The 23,624-nt window shown below is 43.4% G+C and overlaps 1 long non-coding RNA gene across 2 annotated transcripts in view; it reads left to right on the top strand.

Annotated features, from left to right (window-relative positions):
• The first annotated feature begins 4,819 nt into the window (after positions 1 to 4,819).
• LOC123330738 overlaps positions 4,820 to 23,624 on the top strand; it is a 31,352-nt gene continuing 12,547 nt past the window's right edge. The window contains exons 1-2 of one of the 2 annotated variants that reach the window (XR_006546828.2): positions 4,820 to 5,136; positions 9,831 to 9,953. This is a non-coding gene — a long non-coding RNA (uncharacterized LOC123330738). The remainder of the gene's footprint in view (positions 5,137 to 9,830; positions 9,954 to 23,624) is intronic. The other variant, XR_006546829.2, reaches the window with a different exon arrangement.

Below are 23,624 nucleotides of genomic sequence, written 5' to 3'. Positions count from 1 at the left end.
TATTTTACAGTAGGCCCCTGTTGGTTGTCTATTTTAAATACAGCAGAGTGTACATGTTCATCCCAAACTCCCAATCTAGCCCACCTTCCTCTCTTCCCCCGATAACCATAATTTTATTCTCCAAGTCTGTGAGTCAGTTTCTGTTTTGTAAATAACTTCATTTATATCATTTTTTTAAGATTCTGCATATGACCAGTATTATAGGATATTTATCTTTGACCTACTTCACTTAGTATGACAATCTCTAAGTCCATCCATGCTACTGCAAATGGCCTTATTTCATTCTTTTTAGTGGGTCAGTCATATTCCATTGTGTGTATACATATATATATATACACATATACATATATATTTATATAGAGTCCCTTGAGAGTCCCTGGGACTCCAAGGAGATCGAACCAGTCAATCCTAAAGGAAATCAGTCCTGAATATTCATTGGAAGGACTGATGCTGAAGCTGAAACTCCAGTACTTTGGCCACCTGATGTGAAGAGCCGACTCATTGGAAAAGACCCTGATGCTGGGAAAGATTGAAGGGAGGAGGAGAAGGGGACAATAGAGGATGGGATGGCTGGATGATATCACTAACTCGATTGACATTAGTTTAAGCAAGCTCCAGGTGTTCATGATGGACAGGGAAGCCTGTCATGCTGTAGTCCATGGGGTCACAAAGAAATGCCAAAGAATGCTCAAACTACTGCACAGTTGTACTCATCTCACATGCTAGTAAAGTAATGCTCAAAATTCTCCAAGCCAGGCTTCAGCAATATGTGAATTGTGAACTTCCTGATGTTCAAGCTGGTTTTAGAAAAGGCAGAGGAACCAGAGATCAAATTGCCAACATCCGCTGGATCATGGAAAAAGCAAGAGAGTTCCAGAAAAGCATCTATTTCTGCTTTATTGACTATGCCAAAGCCTTTGACTGTGTGGACCACAACAAACTGTGGAAAATTCTGAAAGAGATGGGAATACCAGACCACCTGACCTGCCTCTTGAGAAATCTGTATGCAGGTCAGGAAGCAACAGTTAGAACTGGACACGGAACAACAGACTGGTTCCAAATAGGAAAAGGAGTAAGTCAAGGCTGTATATTGTCACCCTGTTTATTTAACTTATATGCAGAGTACATCATGAGAAACGCTGGACTGGAAGAAACACAAGCTGGAATCAAGATTACTGGGAGAAATATCAATAACCTCAGATATGCAGATGATACCACCCTTATGGCAGAAAGTGAAGAGGAACTCAAAAGCCTCTTGATGAAAGTGAAAGTGGAGAGTGAAAAAGTTGGCTTAAAGCTCAACATTCAGAAAAGGAAGATCATGGCATCTGGTTCCATCACTTCATGGGAAATAGATGGGGAAACAGTGGAAACAGTGTCAGACTTTATTTTTTGGGCTCGAAAATCACTGAAGATGGTGACTGCAGCCATGAAATTAAAAGACGCTTATTCCTTGGAAGGTAAGTTATGACCAACCTAGATAGCATATTCAAAAGCAGAGACATTACTTTGCCAACAAAGGTCCGTCTAGTCAAGGCTATGGTTTTTCCTGTGGTCATGTATGGATGTGAGAGTTGGACTGTGAATAAGGCTGAGCGCTGAAGAATTGATGCTTTTGAATGTGGTGTTGGAGAAGAGTCTTGAGAGTCCCTTGGACTGCAAGGAGATCCAGCCAGTGCATTCTGAAGGAGATCAGCCCTGGGATTTCTTTGGAAGGAATGATGCTAAAGCTGAAACTCCAGTACTTTGGCCACTTCACGTGAAGAGTTGACTCATTGGAAAAGACTCTGATGCTGGGAGGGATTGGGGGCAGGAGGAGAAGGGGACGACAGAGGATGAGATGGCTGGATGGCATCACTGACTCGATGGACATGAGTCTGAGTGAACTCCGGGAGTTGGTGATGGACAGAGAGGCCTGGTGTGCTGCAATTCATGGGGTCGCAAAGAGTCAGACACGACTGAGCGACTGAACTGAACTGAACTGATCGACTGAACTGAACTGATATATATGTATATACCACATCTTCTTTATTCATTCATCTGTTGATGGATACTTCGGCTGCTTCCATGTCTTGGCTATTGCAAATAGTGCTTCAGTGAACATTGGGGTGCATGTATCTTTTGAATTATGGTTTTCTCGAGATACAAGCCCAAGAGTGGGATTGCTGGATTATATAGTAGCTCTATTTTTAGTTTTTTAAAAGAACCTCCATATTCCTCTCTATGGTGTCTGTACCAACTTACATTCTTAGCAACAGTGTAGGAGGATTCCCTTTTCTCCACACCCTCTCCAGCATTTATTGTTTGTAGATTTTTTTGATGGTGAGCATTCTGACTGGTTTGCATACTGCACTGAAGGCAATTATCTCAAGGGCAGGAAGGGGGCCCTCACCTGAGCAGACTGCCAGGACTTTGATCTTGGACTTCCAGCCTCTGAAACTGAGAAATAAGTGTCTATTGTTTAAGCCACCCCGCCTATGGCAGTTTTTTTTTTTTTAATAGCAGCCCAAGCTAAGACATTATTGGGATTTTTTCCCCATTATATTCTCTAATGATTGCCATTGCCTGGATTTGAAGAATTTTCTATTTGATTCCATTGTCATCAGTTTCTCATCATGGATTTCAGGGAATGTAGGCGTCATGGATTTCTATCTTTTTTTTTCTATTGTTTTTATAAAGGAGAGCTGAAGTACCAACCAGACGAAGGATGAGACAGACTCTGTTTCACTGATGAAATATTTATGATGACATGTTGCCTAGCAATGGTCACCAGACTGCCTGCGTTTGCGAGAGTGAAACTCAGCACGGGCATTTCCCCAGGAGACGCAGCAAAGAGAAAAACCAGCCTAACGAACACAGTCCCTGCTTCCTTGATGAAATTCCTCCTAGTTTTAGGCCAAGAAAATGTTTATTGAGGAAATGGTCATGTTGGCTAGAATAATGTAACCGCTGGGTGAGAATAAAGTGGGAGGAAGACTTCAAAAAAATAAAAGCAGACAGATTGTCAGGGAGCACTTATCTGTTGTGTAGCAAAATGTTTTATTTTTTTGTCACTGCCCACTGACAAGTGACCCGACAACATTGTCATCATCCCTGTTGCCTTGCCTGGTTCTGGCTGTCAAACTGCTGGGGCTCATTAAGGTAAACCAGGCCTTCTGGGTTGAGGTCCCTGAATTAAGGACTTATTCTTTTCAGGGGTGTTGGCTTCCAGGTATTAGAAAGTGTAAAAGTGTTAGTTGCTCGGTTGTGTCCAACTGTTTGTGACTCATGGACTGCAGCCTGCCAGAGTCCTCTGTCCATGGGATTCTCCAGGCAAGAATACTGCAGCCGTTTCCTTCTCCAGGGGACCTTCCTGATATAGGGATCGAACCCTGGTCTCCTGCACTGGAGGCAGATTCTTTATGGTCTGAGCCTCCAGGGAAGCCCAGCCTTCCACAAAGAAGGGGGTTAGGAAGGAAGTAGCACTTAAAAAGAATTGTGTTAGAGAAGGCAATGGCAACCCACTCTAGTACTCTTGCCTGGGAAATCCCATGGATGGAGGGCTGCAGTCCATTGGGTGTCTACAAGTCGGACGTGACTGAGTGACTTCACTTTCACTTTTCACTTTCATGCAATGGAGAAGGAAATGGCAACTCACTCCAGTGTTCTTGCCTGGAGAATCCCAGGGACGGCAGAGCCTGGTGGACTGCTGTCTATGGGGTCGCACAGAATTGGACATGACTGAAGCGACTTAGCAGCAGCAGCAGCAGCAGAATTCTTTTAAGGAAGGGGGATATTCAAAGACTATATACTGCCTCAGAAGTTACTCCTCTCTTTCCAGGTTAATCATCAAATCATAGAGGGCCAGACTGTTCTCCCTCCCCCTTTCTCTCCCAATTTCTCCCTCTCTCCCCCAATTTCTCCCTCTCTCCTTCCTTGTTTCATTCCTTCCTTCTCTCAGTTTTATTCACAGACAAGATTTTCCCCTCGCCCTGAAACCCCATATTTTGCAAGTAGAATCAGCACACCAAGTAAATGTAATTCCAGCAGAAGCATCTTTATTAACATGTGTAAATATGCCTTAACACAGCTAAGTGTGCCATCTCTACTAGACATTTTGCAATATCCACAGTAGCTCCATGACCTCATCACTTCCTCAGTGGATGCTGAGGGGCAAAGCACCCAAGTTGGAAATCATAAACCTAATCTATCCTCCCCATTTTCCAGATGAGAGAAGTTTCCAGAATGCTTCAAACTGATGTAAATTACCCAGGAGGTCTCATAAGCACTCAGCAGGGAGGCTGGTTCCACAACCTCCGGGAGCAATCAGATACCATGATGGCACATTGGAATCATCTGAGTAGCAGAAGAGCTACCTACACCTGGGTCCAGAGTAGCTGACTTAGTTTGTCTGGGGTGAGGCCAGGGCAGCTGATTATTATGAGCATCTGAGATTAGAGAGGGGATTCCCAGGTGGCTCAGTGGTCAAGAACCCGCCTGTCCATGCAGGAGATGTGGGTTCCATCCCTGGGTTGGGAATATCTCCTGGAGAAGGAAATGGCTACTCCCTCCAGTATTCTTGTCTGGAGAATCCCATGGACAGAGGAGCCTGGCGGGCTGCAGCCCATGGGGTCACAGAGTCTGACACGACTGAGCACGCATGCAGGACACACTCAGGCACATGTGCACAATAAGGTAAGAGAGATTACAAATGCTTCCCAGCATTGAGTCACTGAACAGGGATTTTCTATTGAAGAGCCCCATCCTCCCCACCCCCACCCACCTCACGTTATTGGTAGAAGAGAACTTTAATTTAGAAATGAAGAGAGAGATCAGCTGGGCTTTAAAAGGAAGGGGGGGGGGGGAACATCCTAGAAGCTCATAAAAGCCACTCTGAAGACTAAGGAGCACATAGTTGTGGCTGATGCCTGCCTGTGGCCAAGAGCATGGAGCAGGGAAAAAACAAGTTGTCTGATGTTGGGCAACTTGTAAGGGTCTCTGGAGGTCAGTGTACTCGTCTACAAATGGGGTCTTAGGGAACCTAGATCTACTGTGGAAACTGGTGCAAGCTGGAGGCTATGCACCCCTAAGTGGGAGCGGCTCAAGTCATGAAGCAAGAGGTGAAGCTCGCTGCTGGAAGCTGTCCCACTTTTCAAGGTAAGCCAGCAACCCAGACTTTTATGTGAAACCACTTGAACTTTAAATTTTGGCAACATGCTTAACTGTTTTAAGTCCACTTCTGGGGATGGTATCAGTTGCTGGGCCTCAGGCTGCGAAGGGCAGCCATGTGAAATTTCTTGCCCATGTATTTCCAAGGTCTCTTTCTGGTCTATAATTTCTAGAATTCTTAACTAGGTTGGGTCTTTATGAGAACTGCATCGACCGTGGCAAACTCTAGAGTGCCCAGCTGGATAGTCACTGTTCTTTTACAGTTGATAAAGCTTGTTTTTGTCTTGGTCCTATTGCCAAAATCTTGGCTTTCTCTGCCCACCAAAGTCGAATAAAAAATACAGAAACAGAGTTCAGAGGAAATAGAAAGGGGGCTTTGCTTCTCAGCCGGTGGAGAGGGATAAACAGAAGGCTCATGCCTCAAGAACTGCACCCTCCTCCATGAGGAGTCCAGGGGCTTACATAAGATGAGGGGTCACAGGAGTCAGTGATGAGGAACAAGGTGTCAGCGTCTGGATTGCTTTTTTAAAAAAAATTGTTCTAATTGGAGGACAATTGCTTCACAACATTGTCATGGATTCTGCCATACATCGACACGACTCAGCCACAGGCGCACATTTCTTCCTCTTGCATTGTTTCGAAGACAGCCAAGGACTAGCTTTAGTCACCCAGTAATTGAGGCTGCCAGTTCGGTGGCTCTGCAGCTTTCTTTCTGATCCATAAATACAAGGGGAAGGGTGTTGTGAGGGTAAACACCAGATACGGGATGTATTTACCATAGTCGGAGGTAAATAGGTGTGTGGTGTAGCTCCTGCAGAGACCAGGCAGAGGTGAATCTCCTCGAGTCTCAGCATCTCCTCGTTCTGAAATGGGGACGACAGCCCAGCACTGTGAGCAGAGGCTGTGGACAAGCAGGAGCAGCATGCTTTCTGCAAGCTGTGACCACCAGCTCCGGGGGGTGAGGGAGAGCCCAGCAGTCAATGAAGGGACTTCTCCCCCCAAGCTGAGGTCAGGAGGTGCTTTCAATAGGTTACGCTGCTTGTCACTGAACCTAAGTACCACACTAGACTCCCTACCGCCCTCCCCGAGCTGCGTCAGGTCTCTAAAAATACCTCCAGCCGCACACACTCGTATCTGATGGGTTTGACAAGTTAGTCATCAAAGTCGGTTCCCGCTGCTCAGCCAAAAGGAGTCTGTTCCTGGTCAAAGTTTCATTTTCTTGAAATCTGTTGCCTTCCCTGGGTCAGCAGAGAGCTGATGGGCATTTTGTTTAATACAAGAGCGAATGCTCAGCCATCCGGCCTGACACAGCAGTGACAGCGGCCAGAGAAGCTCCCTCTAGGTGGGATCTGGGCGTTAGTAGTGAGGGACGGGCCCTCGATGTCGGTGCCTAACCAGGGCTGTGGACACTGCTAGGTAGCCTGGAATGAGCTGCCCGAAAGCTGTGGAGCATGTTCAACATGCCTGGGAAGCGCTTGAGTAGAAGCATCAAGATCCTTTAGGAGGTTTACACTGTACAATATTCAGTAAAAAAAAAAAAAAAAAAAAAAAAAAAAAAAAGTATAAAAATGGATTACACACTATTAGCTATGTATCTGATCTCTCTATTAAGGAATGGAGAGAAAGCCACTGACATCTTAAATCTGACCATCTCTGGGTATGACTGTGGCTAAATTTTAAATGTTTTATGCTTTTACTTGGGCTTCCCAGGTGGCACTAGTGGTAAAGAACCTGCCTGCCAGTGCAGGAGATGTAAGAAGATACAGATTTGATCCCTAGGACAGGAAGATCCTCTGGAGGAGGGCATGGCAACCCACTCCAGTATTTTTACCTGGATAATCGCATGGACAGAGGAGCCTGGTGTGGGTTACAGTCCATATGGTTGCAAAGTGTTGGACACAACTGAATCGACTACACACATACTTTGATATACCAAAATTACCTGCAAATAGTTTGTATTACATTAGCACACTTTGAAAAAGCTTTTACTCTGTATATTAAGTAGCATTTTTAGTTTTGCATGAAAATTTTAGGGTGAAATGTTCTAAAATTTCTTCAAGTGATCTTTCACTTTTAACAATATAATATAGTTTAGTAACTTCTGATAATGACATCATCACATTCTTTGAATTACATAAAATTGCTTTAAATCACAGGGAACAGTTCTGCAAATAACTGAATAAAACTTTAAAAAATATTTATATTCATTTGGGCTTCCCAGGTGGCTCAGTGGTAAAGAACCTATCTACCAACTCAGGAGCTTCAGTTTCCATCCCTGGATTGGGAAGATCTCCTGGAGGAGGGAATGGAAACCCTCTCCAGTATTCTTGCCTGGATACCTCTATGGACAGAGGAGCCTGGTGGGCTACAATCCATGAGGTCACAAAGAGTTGGACACCACTGAGCATACACACACTCCTCATTTGACTTAGTGGTTCCCTCTCTGAGAAACTATCCTAAAAAAATAGTGTTAAATACAGAAAGCAGGCATAAAGCTGTTCATCATAGTGTTATTTATAAAATAGCAAATTGAAAACAAATCTTTAATAAAAGCATTTTAAAGTATGTCTAAAAATATGAAATCATTAAAAATGATAGCCATAAAAAGTTTTAGTAAAGTGGAAAATACTTACTTTAAATTTTAAAAGCAAAAAAGACCCCACAAAATTGCATATACAGTATAGTCTCATATGGTGATAAGTTGTATTTACTACCTATAATTACAGTGAGAATTAAATGAAAAGGTCTGAATCCTTACCAAAGTACTCAATAAATGGTAGCTCTTAGTTGTCTATATACATATAAATGTGTAAAGACGAAAAGAAGGGTTAGTCAATAATTTTATTTTGGTAGCGTTATGATGGATTTGGAGGAGAATTTTCTCTCTACTTTTGTTTTCTGAGTGCTTCATAATGAATCACTGTTTCTTAGGAAATAAAATTGTATAAACAAAAGTTGGACTGTGAAGACAGCTGAGCGCCGAAGAATTGATGCTTTTGAACTGTGGTGTTGGAGAAGACTCTTGAGAGTCCCTTGGACTGCAAGGAGATCAGTCCTGGGTGTTCATTGGAAGGAAGGATGCTAAAGCTGAAACTCCAGTACTTTGGCCACCTCATGGGGAGAGTTGACTCATTGGAAAAGACTCTGATGCTGGGAGGGATTGGGGGCAGGAGGAGGAGGGGACGACAGAGGATGAGATGGCTGGATGGCATCACCGACTCGATGGACGTGAGTTTGAGTGAACTCCGGGAATTGGTGATGGACAGGGAGGCCTGGCGTGCTGCGATTCATGGGGTTGCAAAGAGTTGGACACGACTGAGCAACTGAACTGAACTGAAAGGTCATTCTGTAGCTGTGCTGGGCTTAGTCACCCAGTCGTGTCTGACTCTTTGCGACCCCATGGGCTATAGCCTGCCAGGCACCTCTGTCCATGGGGATTCTCCAGGCAAGAATACTGAAGTGGGTTGCCATGCCACCCTCCAGGGGATCGATTGAACCCAGGTTTTGCATATTGCAGGCAGATTCTTTACCATTTGAGTCACCAGGGAAGCCCCAATTAAATCAAAACAGTGACAGAGGGAATGGAGAATCATGAAGCTTTTGTACGCTCAGCTGATCCAGCTCTTGGGTTGAGATGCTGCAACCGATGCTGAGAAAATCAAGTAAAGAGGAAAGACACATGAACAGGCAAAATTCTCCAGGAAGGAATAACCTGAAACACATCTAATGTGTGGACAGTGGGAGGAGACCTCCATGGGCTTGCCTCTCCCTTCAAGAGGAGTGGCTGGAGCAGAGTGGGGATCTGCTTAGGTTAATTATGCACGTTAAGTCGCTTCAGTTGTGTCCAACTCATTGGGATCCCATGGACCGTAGTCCATCAGGCTCCTCTGTCCATAGGATTGTCCAGGCAGGAATGCTGGAATGGGCTGCCATTTCCTACTCTGGTCTTCCCAACCCAGAGATGGAACTCGCATCTCTTATATCTCTTGTATCGGTAGGCAAGTTCTTTACCCCTACTACCACCAGGGAAGCCCTAGATAATTTTAAACTCTTTCATCAATTCCAGGGGTACCTGATGTGTTTTTATTTCAGCCAATTGGCAAAAAAGTCACTGAGTGTTGACTCTGTCTTGTACCATTTGCCATAATCAAACACCTAGCAAAACAGCCTCTGATGGCTCTGCTGGGTACAGTGCAGGGCTGGGGGGAGAGGGGGACTAATCCTGATTTAGGGAGGGACTTTTTCAGGAAGATGGATTTTTGAGAACAAACATCAACTGAGTTTTCTATGGGGGTCTTGCTGCTGTGGCTTTAATTCTCCCAGCCCTTTCCATTGCCTGCAACGTTTCCATCCCCTGATGTGTGTGTATATAAACTGCTTAACTGTCCGGAAGGCTGGGGCTTGGTTATAAAGCATTCTCCGTTTCATCATTTTGAAGGGCGTGTTCCATTAACTGATCCTTTCCCATTTCATGATAGAAGTCTTCAGGGGTGAGTCTAAAATGGTTTCTGTCACAGGCTTTGGGCCAAGCAAAATCTTCATGCTCTTAAGGCAGCGGTTCCCAACCTCTTTGGTGCCAGGGAGCAGTTTTGTGGAAGACAGCTTTTCCATGAACGGGGTGGAGGGGGTGTGGTTTGGGGGTGAGTCAAGCTCATTATACTTATTGTGCACTATTATACTAGGTCCACCTCAGATCATCAGGCATTACATCTGGAGGTTGGGGACCCCTACTCTAAGGTACTTGACACATGATGGCTCAAAACCAGGGTATTCTTGCTGTACTCTTTTCTGCACTGGATGTAAATGTAAGTACTGGGGTGTGGGGAGAGCGGGTTTCAAGGGGTGTCAGTGCTTGCTCTGGGGCTGTTGGAGGTATGTGTCCCCTGCCTTCCTCTTCTACCCAGGAAGGGTTAATTTTGACTCTGCACTGGATCTGTTTCTGTGACTTTAATCCTTGCTTTTGGCCACTTTTGTTATTACAGCATACATAAAGGCCTGACTCGGGGAACCCTACCCCACTCTGCCCGACTGTTAAACTAAAGTACATTTGTTGCTTCCATGCCCTGGATATTATACACAGTGCTGCAATGAACATTGGGGTACACGTGTCTCTTTCAATTCTGGTTTCCTCGGTGCAGACGAATGGATAAGAAAGCTGTGGTACATATACACAATGGAGTATTACTCAGCCATAAAAAGAATACATTTGAATCAGTTCTAATGCGGTAGATGAAACTGGAGCCTATGATACAGAGTGAAGTAAGCCAGAAAGAAAAACACCAATACAGTATACTAATGCATATATATGGAATTTAGAAAGATGGTAATGATAACCCTGTATGCGGGACAGCAAAAAAGACACAGATGTATAGAACAGTCTTTTGGACTCTGTGGGAGAGGGAGAGGGTGGGATGATTTGGGAGAATGTCATTGAAACATGTATAATATCATATGTGAAACGAATCGCCAGTCCAGGTTTGATGCATGATACTGGATGCTCAGGGCTGGTGCACTGGGATGACCCAGAGGGATGGTACGGGGAGGGAGGTGGGAGGGGGGTTCAGGATGGGGAACATGTGTACACCTGTGGCGGATTCATGTTGATGTATGGTAAAACCAATACAATATTGTAAAGTAAAAAAAAATAAATTGCCTTTGTTCATAACTCTGTCCACCTGTAGTTTGCAGGAGGAAAGAAATGAACACATTCCCCTGCCTGAGGCATGCCATTCTAGGAGATATTTATAAGAATTAAATGGTCTTTTTCTTTGTTTCCTCAACTCCTCCCATCTCTGATCCCATAAAAGAATCTGATATCCAGGCCCCAACAAGATGGTTATTTTGAGACATTAATCTGCCATCTTCTCTCCATCAGCCAGCTCTCTGAATAAAGTCATATCCCTTGCATCTCCCAGACTTATTGGCCTGTTGTGTGGCAAGTGGAGAGAGCTTGGACTCTCTCAGTAACACTTGCAGCAAAGCTCTAGGTGGGGTCATTTATACAGAGGTAGAGTCAGTTTCCTGCAGCCCATCTTTATTTCCACTTGGACCCAGGGCTCCTGAGCTAATTTCCTGCTTTGTTGCATGCAGAACCCTGTAGTGGTTTAACCTTTGATGACAGAGTTAAACTCTTGAACAGGCTGAATAATCCTTAGGTTTTAAATTAAGGATTAAATACTCTGAGAGGCTCCCCTTGGGATCTCACTCTGAGTATAGGCAGCCTCTGTGTCTGTCAGAATGGATGTGAAGTGCCATCCTGGAGTCTCGTGAGGAGAGCTTGGACTGGTAAATATGGATTTTTGTCCTTGAACTTGTAAAACACTTGCTCCTCTTTTCATAAAATCCAGGTGCCTCTATAGTACTTCTGTGTCAATTAGCTCAATGCAGGCTTGGCAAATATTTGAAAAATTAAACCTCTACCTTGAACACATCTGAAGTTGGTCTACTGTTAATTATGTAAGGTGAATTCAGAGAAAAAGAGGGAGCCAGGCAGTCAGGCAAAAAGGAAATTTATTAGAGGGAAACAAGAGGGTGACTGGCCCTTAAGGAGAACCAGCATTCTCCCTTTCTGATGGGGTCTTTCTTATACCCTGCCAATGAAAAATTCTCTGAAGAGATGGTTAGTTTTTGGCCTGTAGTTGAGTCCTGTGGTCATGTAGCCAGAGGTCTGGAATCTGGTGGTCTCATAGCTTTGAGAAGGTAGGCGCCAGTGAGAAAACAGAACACTGGGCAATTTGGTCAGTCTCAAGGGTCACTGTGATTTTATTCTTTGATTGCAAGGTCAACATGATGAGCCATTTTAACAGTGAGCCCCCTTGTGCTGCTGCTGCTAAGTCGCTTCAGTCGTGTCCGACTCTGTGTGACCCCATAGACGGCAGCCCACCAGGCTCCCCTGTCCCTGGGATTCTCCAGGCAAGATCACTGGAGTGGGTTGCCATTTCCTTCTCCAATGCATGAGAGTGAAAAGTGAAAGTAGGAAGTCACTTGGTCATGTCTGACTCTCAGTGACCACTTGGACTGCAGCCTACCAGGCTCCTCCGTCCATGGGATTTTCCAGGCAAGAGTACTGGAGTGGGTTGCCATTGCCTTCTCTGGAGCCCCCTTGTAGACCCTATCAAATTACTCGTGGTACTTTGGTTCTGGTTTCATCTTTGCTACTACCTTGCTGTGTGATGTCAGGCCAGTCATTGAGCTTTCTGGGCCTTCTAACATGAGACAATTGGATCAGAGGAATGATCTCGCTCCAGCTCTGATTCTATATTAAGACCCAAGACTTCTGGGTCTTCTGGACAGGCAACTACTGAAGCCTGTGTGCTCTAGAGCCGGTACTTGGCAACAGGAGAAGCCACTGCAATGAAAAGCCCATGCACTTCAGTGGAGAGTAGCCCCCACTCAGCCCCTTTCTTCTTGGGTTGTTTCTCATGAAATAATTTCGATCTTCAGTGCCTCCATATATCCATTATAGAAGACATACAAATAAAACCAGAGGAGCAAAGTTTTCTGAACCTCTGCCAAATGGTCAAGGCACTTTGGAAATTAAAAAAAATATGCCATAGGACTTCCCTAGTGATTCAGTGGTAAAGAATCCACCTGCTAATGCAGGAGACACAGGTTTGATCCCTGGACCAGAAGGATCCCACATGCTATGGAGCAACTAAGCCCGCGTGCCATAAATATTGAGCCTGGGCTGTAGAGCCTGGGAATTGCATCTACTGAAGCCCATGCGCCCTAGAGCCAGTCCTTTGCAACAGAAGAAGCCACTGCAATGGGAAGCCCATGCACTTCAGTGGAGAGCAGCCCCCACTCACTGCAACTAGAGAAAAGCCAGTACAGCCAAAAATAAATAAAAATGATTAAAAAAATATGCCATAACCTCTGCCCTTTGGCAATTGTCTTCTACAGGATGCTGGTTACATGATATTTCATAAATCTTTGGGAGAAAAAGGTGTTTGGAGTTGAATGTTGGATTAACACTGCATAATATATTGCCCTTTTTAAAATATATAATGCACACTAACTTTGTGGCCTGAGGTGTCCTGTTTAATTTCATTTAGCCCACATTTTAACCAGCATCTTTTGAACTGTTCAACCATGGTGATCATATTTATCTGCTTGGCTCAGCTTGCCCACCTAAACTTTCTTCTCCCAGAGCAGAGGGCATTTGGCAGCCATTTTGGATAATGTGACTCATTGCCTAGCAACACTTGATTAGACTAGAGATGGGTACCTTGTTCATACCAGGCCAGTCAGCTACAGTGGTCCACCTTTAACCTGCCATGTGCACTGAAGTGACAGATCATCAGCCTGTAGAGGAAGCAAGAGAAGCAAAGCAGAGAAGCAAAGAGGAACAGAGGAAAGAATATCTGTGTGACATCCCCCATCCAGTTCATTCCTTAGGCCCAGCTGACTGAGGGCTCCTGGGATATGTCTGTATCTTCTTTTCTGCTCCAGCCACTGTGAGTGGTTTATAACATAGGCTTAGTCAGGGAGTATTCCAGTGAACAGCTGACTCACTGGAAGAGACCCTGATGTTGGAAAAGATTGAAGGCAGAAGGAGAAGAGGGCAACAGAGGATGAGATGGTTGGATGGTATCACCAGTTCAATGGACATGAACTTGGGTAAACTCCAGGATATGGTGAGATAACTTGATAATGTGTTAACCATGTGTTTTTATGGTTGTGTTTACATCCATACCATTTTATGATGTGTTGACATCTTGATGGAGTAGGGGCTTGCTGGCTAGAAAGAAGCTGCCCCCTCCTGCTGCTTAGGGCTAGTTAATTCTAGAGATCGTGTACATGACTTGCCCTTGAATACACCTGTTGTATTCACACCAACTGATCTTGAGTCCATATCCCCAACTAACTATCACAAAATAAGTCCATATTCTGCTGTGCTAAATCACCCAAAGCCAGATAACCAGCAGCATCCCTTATGCCCCAGAGCTCACTGGAATTATTCAAACTAACCAATCTTTTATATTTACTTATCTACATTAGATGTTAGTTGCAGCATGCTGTCCTCTCTTGTTGAGGCCAGTGGGTTTAGTTGTCCCGTGGCATGTGGGATCCTAGTTCCCCAACTGGGGATCAAACCTGGGTCCCCCAAGTTGGAAAGCAGATTCCCAACCACTGGACTACCAGGAAATTCCCAAACCAACCCATCTTAAAATATTTACTCTACCTTGCTTTGCTTTTTCCATGGAAATTTCAATAATGGTTGTGGTTTATACTTTCCCTTCACTGCTGTTTTTTTTCTCCTGATGGGCACTGGTCCACTGGTCCATGTGGATCTGAGTGTCATACTGCTCATTTCTAAGGGAACTGTGAGTTAACAGCCTCCTCTTTCAATGGCATGGGCCTCTCCATGTCATCAACTTTATAAACTAAGACCCCAGCAAAAGTTTAAAACTATTAGGCATGCTCTGGAGAAGGAAATGGCAACCCACTCCAGTGGTCTTGCCTGGAGAATCCCAGGGACGGGGAAGCTGGTGGGCTGCCGTCTATGGGGTCACACAGAGTTGGACATGACTGAAGCGACTTAGCAGCAGCAGCAGCAGGCAGAAGGAGCTAATCTATGAGCTATCTTATTCATTTTTTTCATAAAAATCTTGAACAGAGGATTACGTTCTTTAAAACCAAAGAAATAAAAGCTCAGGGACTTCCTTGGTGGTCCAGTGGTTAAGACTTCATTTTCCAATGCAGGGTGTACAGGTACAATCCCTGAGGATCTGAGATCCCACATACCTTGTGGGCCAAAAAACCACCCCCAAAACATAAAAGAAACAATATTGTTACAAGTTCAATAAAGACTTTAAAAATGGTCCACATCAAGAAAGAAGAAAAGCTTAAATAAAAGCTCAGAAAAGTTAAGTGACTTTCCCCAAGGTCAAATAGGCAGCTTCAATACAGGCATATTCAAAACATGCCACCCTTTGTTGAAGTACACATTCCTAATTACAACCAAGACAGAGTCCCTGATACACAGATCCCTGATACACAGGTGAACGTGGCAGATATGGGCTCTATGGAGTTTACATTCATTTTAGTGAGGAGAGACACGGGTAAAATGAGTCTACAAATAAATGTGTTATTTGAAACTAAGAAAGTTCTAAAGTACAGGGTAGCCAAGGAGATAATTAAGAGATTAAGTAAAAAATAGCCTGAAGTTCGAGAAAGGTGGTGAATTTCAGTTACTGGGCAGAGATTAGTAGGACTGATTTTTAAAGTTTTTAAAAAGATGTATTAAATGTTAATACATTTTATTTAACTCAGTATATCCAAAATACTGTTGTTTCAACATGCAATCAGTGTGAAAATTAAAGAGATTTCTCATTCTTGTTTTCCTAAGTCTTTGAAAACTAGAGTGAATTTTACACTTACGGGGCACCTGGGTTTGGGTTAGCTACATTTAAAGTGCTCGAGCCACATTTGACTAGTGCCTACCATCTTCCATGCTAAACAGCATAATCGAAGATTATCTAGGTAGAAAACTCTAGGTTGATAGGTTCCCCTAGCTGTTGGGGATACAATGCTGGCATCTACTGATGCAAATATGAAATATGGTGTCAGTCTGATTGTCATTCCTCTGTAGGTGATTTGTGACTTTTTTTCCTTCTTTAGCTTTCAAGATTTTTTTCCTTAAGTGTTTTGTACTTTTACTATAATGTTGCTGGAATTAATGTTTCTATATTCTTTTGATTCTCTGTGCTCTTCAAAGTAAGAACCCATATTGGAAATAGTTTTCAACTATTTTTGTTTAATAAACTTCTCCCTCTGTTTTCAATGTCTATTTCTAGAGCCGACATCATAGATGTTTTTCTATTCTTCATATATTCAATATATTCTTATTCTATTCCTCATATATTCCATATATTCTTATTCTATTCTTCATATATTTCAATAGTTATTTAATAATGTCCATCTCTCTCTCTCTCTCTATAGTATTTAGAGTATGTCTTTAGTGCTTTCTTCTGGCTGGCTGACTTTTCTCTATCAGCTGCATCTATCTAATTTGCTTACTGAATGTGCACTGGGGTTTTCAATGTCAATGACTAAATTTTTAATTTCTAAGAGCCCCTCTTAATTTTCCTTAGAATATGTCTTCTCAAAAATTCTGACCTATTCATTATATTTCCTATTGCTTCCATCTCCTTCATTCTTTTGCTTATCTTTTAGTCCCTCTCAAATTGTTGTACTAGCTCCAACGCTTCAGTTGATGTGTTTGCAGACCCAGCCTCATTGTATTTCATTTTCTCATTGGATTTACGTATTATTGTGAATTTACCTCTGGTAGGGGCTTTCGCATCTATGATGGGTTGTAGAAGTGTCCATGTAGTAGAATTTTGGGTTTGCTTTAGCAAGTGTTCTAGGAGTTTCCACTAATTCAGGACTAGCTTTGTATTCCTTTCTCAGCTTGGGGTTTCTTCATCATCTGGCTTAATTTTGGACTATGGATCCGTTGTTTCTGAATTTCCATTTCTTAGAGTTGACTTATTTTTATTTATCCCTGGACCCAGGAGGACAAGTTTCCTTGCCCCATTCTCAAGACTCTGGGTGATGTTTTGTCTTCTTCTGGGAGACGGAGTAGCTCTTGTAACTCCAGGTTCAGGGCCTTATACCTAGCTCCCCAGCTCCTAGGTTTGACGACTCACATGGGTTTCAAAACCCTAACCCCTAGAATTTGTTTGGTTTCAGTATCCATAGGAGCCATAGTCCATGAACTCCCCTAATTGTGGTCACTTGGCTTGAAGGTTCTTTATTTCTGGAATCTCAGATTTTCCTTTTCTTGTTTTATTTTCAAGCTCAGTTTTATAATTTTTTGATAACCCTTTCCCACAATTTCTGTTTTTCAGAGAAGGGGGAGCCCCCCTGTTTTCTCAGTCTACCATAGAAGCCTTCTATGTATTGCTTTAGTAATATAAGAGGTAAGAAAAGTTTTCCTTCCAGATTTCCCACACACTTTCATATTCCCTCTGGTAGTTTTAACAGTCTTTTCAATAAGTGTTGTTGAGACAAAAAGTTTTTATAATGACATTGTTAGGTAGTTTTGACAGGTCTAAAAATAGAACTATTTGTAGGCTTTCTTTGTTGGGGTAGAAGAGAAAAAGAGACTATGGGATTTAGAATCAAAGTTCAAATAGTACCTACACTCTCCAGCTCTATGTCCATGAGCTTTGGGTGTAAACTTCATGAGGGCAGACATTGTTGCCTTGATCTCCACTTAGTACTCTGCTCCTAGCATAGAATAAGGCAGCAATATATCCTCGTGGAAGAAAGATACTCATAGACTTGGAAAATGAACTTATGGCTGCCTGGGGGAAGGGATAGTTAGGGAGTTTGGGAAGGTCATGCACTGCTACATTCAAAATGGATAACCAACCAGAACCTACTGTATAGCACACGGAACTCGACGCAATGTTACGTGCCAACCCGGATGGGGGCGGAGTTCAGGGAGAATGGATACAAGTATGTGTATGACTGAGACCCTTCACTGTTCGCCTGAAACTACCACGATTAAAACAAAAAACAAAACAAAAAAGTTTAAAAACTTTTGGGAAAAGATCCTTGTTGAATGGGTGAATAGGTAACTGGCTTTAATCCTCTGAACCTTCGTATCCTCCTCTACACAATGAAAGTAACACCGCTAGCATCGTTAGGTTGGTGTGCAATTAGGAGTCACGTGTGTCAAGTCCCCGGCACATCATATATGTTAAAATACTGTGCTTCTAGAAAATGGAGGACCATGGTTTGGTTCAGAGTGATGCATGGGAACCATGAGAGCTTTCATAACTGTACTTTTCCATGTTCCAGAGTACGCTTTGCGGATCTCCCAGCCATCCGGATGCTTCTGTTCACCTGGGCATGGTTTCTAATTTGTCTACACCTTTGGTGAGGAAGGCTGTCAGAGGGGGATGTAGTTCTCATGGCCCTGTGCACAGGGCTCTTGCCCCTGTCCTTCATGGGATGCCCTTTCATCTCCTCCTCCCCTCACAATTAGCACTTGTTTTCCTCGTCATCCTTTCACTCTGTAAGGCAGCACCTGGCTCGCTGTCTGTCATCCTTAACTTTCCCTCTGCATCCTTTGAATGTTTTATAAAGGTCAGTTTGAAATAAAATCTTGCCTTCCCTCCTTCACTCCCTCACTCTTTCCCATAACTATGTTGTCTTTGCAATTTGCAGCCATTGCGGAGATTTTTTTTAAAATCCATCACTGGCTTCCAAATGGCTGGAAAATATACTTGCCTTGATTTTTTAGATAATATAATTTTGGATCAGCATGTAATTTAGACATTTTTGATACGGAAGGTTTATCTAGTCTGACTTCTTTTTATCTATGTGCTGGTTTTCAACTTTTGAACAACCCAACTGCTCTTTGTCTACCATATGCCCATGCCTGTGCCAGGTACAGTGTGGGCAAACAAAGTCAAAGTTTTAATTTCTGACTTTGAGTATGATTTTATTGAGGAATACACCGTGGGTAGCCTTATAGTATCAAATAATATGTAATAAAATGGAAAATTAGTGGCATGTAAATTCAGAGATGAGTGATATCTTTGGGGCTGGAGTCATCTATAGATGACTTCTTGAACTATCGATGGCTTTGTGAACTTCTTCATATAGAATGTTCTTCAACTGAGCTTTAAAGGAGAGGGAAGATTTAAACAGGCAGGAGGAAATTATGGACTTCTCAGGTGGCGCAGTGGTAAGGAACCTGCCTGCCAATGCAGGAGATGCAGGAGACTCAGGTTCTATCCCTGAGTTGGGAGGATCTCCTGGAATAGAGAATGGCAACCCACTCCAGTATTCTTGCCTGGAAAATTCCATAGAGGAGCCTGGTGGGCTATAGTCCATGGGGTCACAAAGAGTCAGACACAACTGAGCGGCTGAGTACACATGAGGAAATCACAGATGTGGGGCACACATAGCCTCAAGCGTGGTGTCCCCGTGGCATAGAGAGGACACTTGTTATTATGGAGGATTGTTATGGTGGGTGGATTATAGAAAGACCTAATGAGATGAGAGGCGCTCTTCGCAGAAGAAATCATGTAAAGAAACATAGAAAAAAATACCTCTGAGCCAGTTTGGATCACCTTTAATTTTCAAAGTCTCACATACCATCCCCAACCCACATAAACTTCACACCCACACTGGTTGCTCTGGATTGGCCAGCATCAGTTGGAGAGAATTCATTTTCATCCCAAACTGCTCAGTATCCACACCTTACATAGATGTTTTTACTAATGGGGTTTCTGGAAGGGTTTATACCCTCTTTTTTAGCTTGTTTTGGCTATATCTGCTGATTGCCCAGCAATGACAACGGTCCAGAGTGGGTCTCACACCTGTATGCTGAACTGTGTGTCTCTTGATCCAATTGTGATGGTGGGAGAGATATGAGACCCTTGTCATTTGGACTAGAGAAATACCTCTGCCATGACATAGAAACTGTGTTTTTCTCCATGACATCCCTATGAACCAGCTCAGACATGGCCTGGCACTGCAGCAGTTCAAGGGTTTGCTGCCCATGGCCACGTGGGCTACTTGAATCCTAAGACTGACCAGATACCAGCCAGTCAGTGGTTAAGAGTACAACAGTACAGAAAGATATGCTCCTTTTCAATAGCAGCTGTTGATAAGAAATAGTTATCAGTTCCTTAGATTCTTTATTGCTCTTACTGTTAACACCTCCTTGAGCTTCCCCCTACCCCTTCATCACCCCTTCATTCTCAGGAGGAACAAATTCAAGTATTACTTGCTTTTAGGAACTGCTAAAGAGCAAAGAATAGTTTCCACCTATCAATATAAAGATATCTCAAGTAATTTTCATGAGCAAATGTGTCAGCTTAGGTAGGAAGTCTAAGTGAATCAGGAATATTTTACTTTTGGAATGAGTTTGACTTACTGGGTTTTACAAAATTGCTATCTTATCTACAAGAGAAAGCAATGTTTCACCCAGACCAATACTCCATGGGATATGCAGGTACTCAAAAGAGATTTTCATAAAATCCTTTGGTTTTCTGTCTTTATAATATTGTAAGAGATCTGACATTGACAACAAGCAGTAGTGTGCTGGGATGGAGTTATTCTTATATGAGCTAGAGCCTCAGAAAAGAGGCTACCTTCTGTTTAATTTGAGTAGTCTATATGGTATGATATAAGTTATTCATATCCACACACTTGACCTGACCTTGCCTTGATAACCAGCAAAATGGACTGATACTTAGCTTCAAAATACTGGAAAGATTGCCTGCTTACCTGTTAGTTGTTCAGTCTTGTTCAACTCTTTGCAACCCCATGGACTGTACCCCATCAGACTCTTCTGTCCATGGGATTCTCCAAGCAAGAATACTGGAGTGGGAGGCAATTTCCTCCTTCAGGGGATCTTTCCGACTCAGGGATTGAACCCAGGTCTCCTGCATTACCGGATCTCCTGCATTACTGGGTCTACCTGCCTTGCAGGTAGATTCTTCACCGTCTGAGCTACCAGGAAAGCGCTGGAAAGATGACTCAACAGAAATCATTTAATTAATAAATTAACAGCAGCACCAGCAATAATAAATGGACTCGTGGCTTCTCCAGACTTCCTGACCTCTGTATCATATATGCCACCAGAACTCCTTTGTTTTTCTGTTCCGACTCATAGCATAAATGGTGCAGTCAGTAGCTGATGTTGGCTCATCAGGCTCACGCTATGATCTAAATCTAGACCCTCGCTGATTCCATTATTCCTCCCTTGACTGCAAGTGATTGCAAATGCAAAAGCAATTGTGTCACATGTAAAATCTGACCAATGAAGAGGTGCTAGGGCCATGTTTGCGAGTCACCCCCTCTTAATTATGCAGAAGCTGGCTGAATGTGAAAGCATTAGTTGCTCAGTCGTGTCTGACTCTTAGCGACCCCATGGACTGTAGCCCGCCAGGCTCCTCTGTCCAAGGGATTTTCCAGGCAAGAATACTGAAGTGGGCTGCCATTTCCTTCTCCAGGGGATCTTCCTGACCCAGGGGTTGAGACTGCACGTAGCTGCCAGTCCCGTAGTCTGCCGGCTACGTGTAGTGAAACTTCCAGGACCATAGGAAGCTCATCACTGGAGTACCACCTCTGGGTTTCCAGTCATGCATGTGCTCTGGGACTTGATCCCTGACCGCTGATGACTGTGCAGTGGCAGCAAAAAAATGAGGATTCTTATGAGGCTCAAAGATGCTACCTGTTCTGTTGTACCTTGATTCTTGGCTGCTTGTGATAAGCGGCAAATCTCAGGGGCAGCAATTTGCCTCTTGATTGGCAGGGAAGTTAATCCTTTTTGTACAACAGTTGGTTGCGATGGTTACTTTTGCTTTCGACAAATCCTTAAGAAGAAAAGTAAGCCCACAAGGTCTGGAGGGAAGAAGCTGAATATTAAGATTGAAACTTAATTCCTTAGAAACTGAGCAGCAATTAAGGAGAGATGACCTATTTTTTGTTTTAATTGCTGTTGGCTTTTGTTTTCATTCTAAGTAAATAAAGATGACTCTTGGGATCCTTACCATGTATCTGAGTGACACTGTTCTCTGGTTCTGTGTTCTTGGGTACAGAGCCTACCTGACTGCAGTTCTCTGACTTAGGAATAGATTTAAATGGGATTTCTTTTTCAACTAAGTCCACCTCTCCTCATCTCCTGGGTCTTGATTACACTTCAGACTGGTTGGGGGAATAAAGTTAAAAACTCTTTGGGTAATCCTATGTTGATCTGAAGACAAATCTGTTCTTGTTGGAGGAAGGAAATGTACCAAGGGTATCACATGTAGCTGGTTAGAGGATTTATGGAGGTGTGATCACACAGTTCTGTATGCCTCACTTATTTACTAACTGAGCACGTACTGGTCTAGGTACAAGTGGTGTAGCTGGTGCTTGGGATCCATCTGAGCAAAGACTTGAAGGAAGAAGAGAGCTTTTTTCTTGTGAAAGATCTGAACAAAGGGTTTGGGGGCAGAAGAAACAGCTAGTGAGAAACCCCAAGTCTAGAGAATGCCTAACACACTCCGGGGACCACCAAGAGGCTGGCGTGGCTGGAGTCAGTACACAAGGGGCATGTGAGGACCACAGGGGATCACACAGAGCCTTATGGGCCACTGACTGTCTTCAGACTTTAGGGCAAGTAGGGAGCTATTCAGTGTTCTGAGCAGACAAGTGATAATGTCTGACTTACATTTTAAAGGGATTCATTTGATAGCCCTGATGGTTGGGGACAAAAGCAAGGGAACCAGCTGGAAAGGTATAGCTGTGATCTGAGCCAGGGTTGTGGCAGGGAGGCATTGGGAAGTGATCAAGTTCCAGGCATAACCTGGAGGTAAAATTAGCTTGGTTTCCTGATGGATTGGGCATAAGGAAAAGAGGATGACTATAATTTTTTTAGCCTCAGCACCTGGAGTATAGAGGTGGCATCACTAAGGAGAAGCAGAGGTGAAATTAGACTTTGTGGGGAGGATTGGGAATTTGTTTTTGTACATGTTGTGTGTGAGGTATCAATTAGACATTAAGGTGAAGGCCTAACTGTAGGAGTTGGGTACTATGCTGGAGCTTGGGTGAGAGTCTGGGCTAGAGATAGAAGTTTGAGAGTCATAAGCAAATGAAGGGTATTAAATTCCGGGAACCAGTTGGGATGGAGAAGATAAAGGGGCCAAGAGTATTGCACTATTTTACATTCCTACCAACAATATATGCAGGTTCCAGTTGCTCCACAACTTTTTAAAATTTCTAATTTTTCTCTACATCTTTACCAACATTTGTGATTATTAGTCTTTTTAAATTTTAGCTACTCTAGTGAATGTATGTGTGTGTGCTAAGTCACTTTAGTTGTGTTGGACTCTTTGTGACCCTATGGACCATAGCCTGCCAGACTCCTCTGGATTCTCCAGGCAAGAATACTGGAGTGGGTTGCCATGCCCTTCTTTAGGGGATCTTCCTAACCCAGGGATCGAACCCACGCCTCTAATGTCTCCTACATTGGCAGGCGGGTTCTTTACCACTAGGCCACCTGGGAAGCCCTCTGGTGAATGTATGTGGTGGTTTAGTTGCTAAGTCGTGTCTGACTCTTGTGGCCCATGGACTGTAGCCCATCAGGCTCCTCTGTCCATGGGGTTTCCCAGGCAAAAAGTGGGAAACCATTTCCTTCTGCAGGGGAGCTTGGATCAAACCCAGGTCTCCTGCACTGCAGGCAGATTGTTTATCAACTGAGCCACCAGGGAAGCCCCTGGTGAATGTATAGTGGTATGCTACTGTGGTTTACTTTGCATTTTGCTGATAGTTAATGATGTCAAGCATTTTTTATATGCTCATTAGCCATACATGTCTTTTCCTTTGTGAAGTATTTGTTCAGTTTTCCCATTTATTTATATGGTGGTTTTACTTAATGTTATTGACTTTGTATTGTTGTATTTGGTAGATCCTTGTTTTGTAAATATTTCTCTATCTATGGCTTGTCCATAAATTTTACTATT

The sequence above is a fragment of the Bubalus bubalis genome, chromosome 20 (assembly GCF_019923935.1).
Source record: "Bubalus bubalis isolate 160015118507 breed Murrah chromosome 20, NDDB_SH_1, whole genome shotgun sequence".
Lineage (NCBI taxonomy): Eukaryota > Metazoa > Chordata > Mammalia > Artiodactyla > Bovidae > Bubalus > Bubalus bubalis.
Note: the sequence above shows the minus strand (reverse complement) of the source record. Positions and strands in the feature narration are given on the sequence as shown.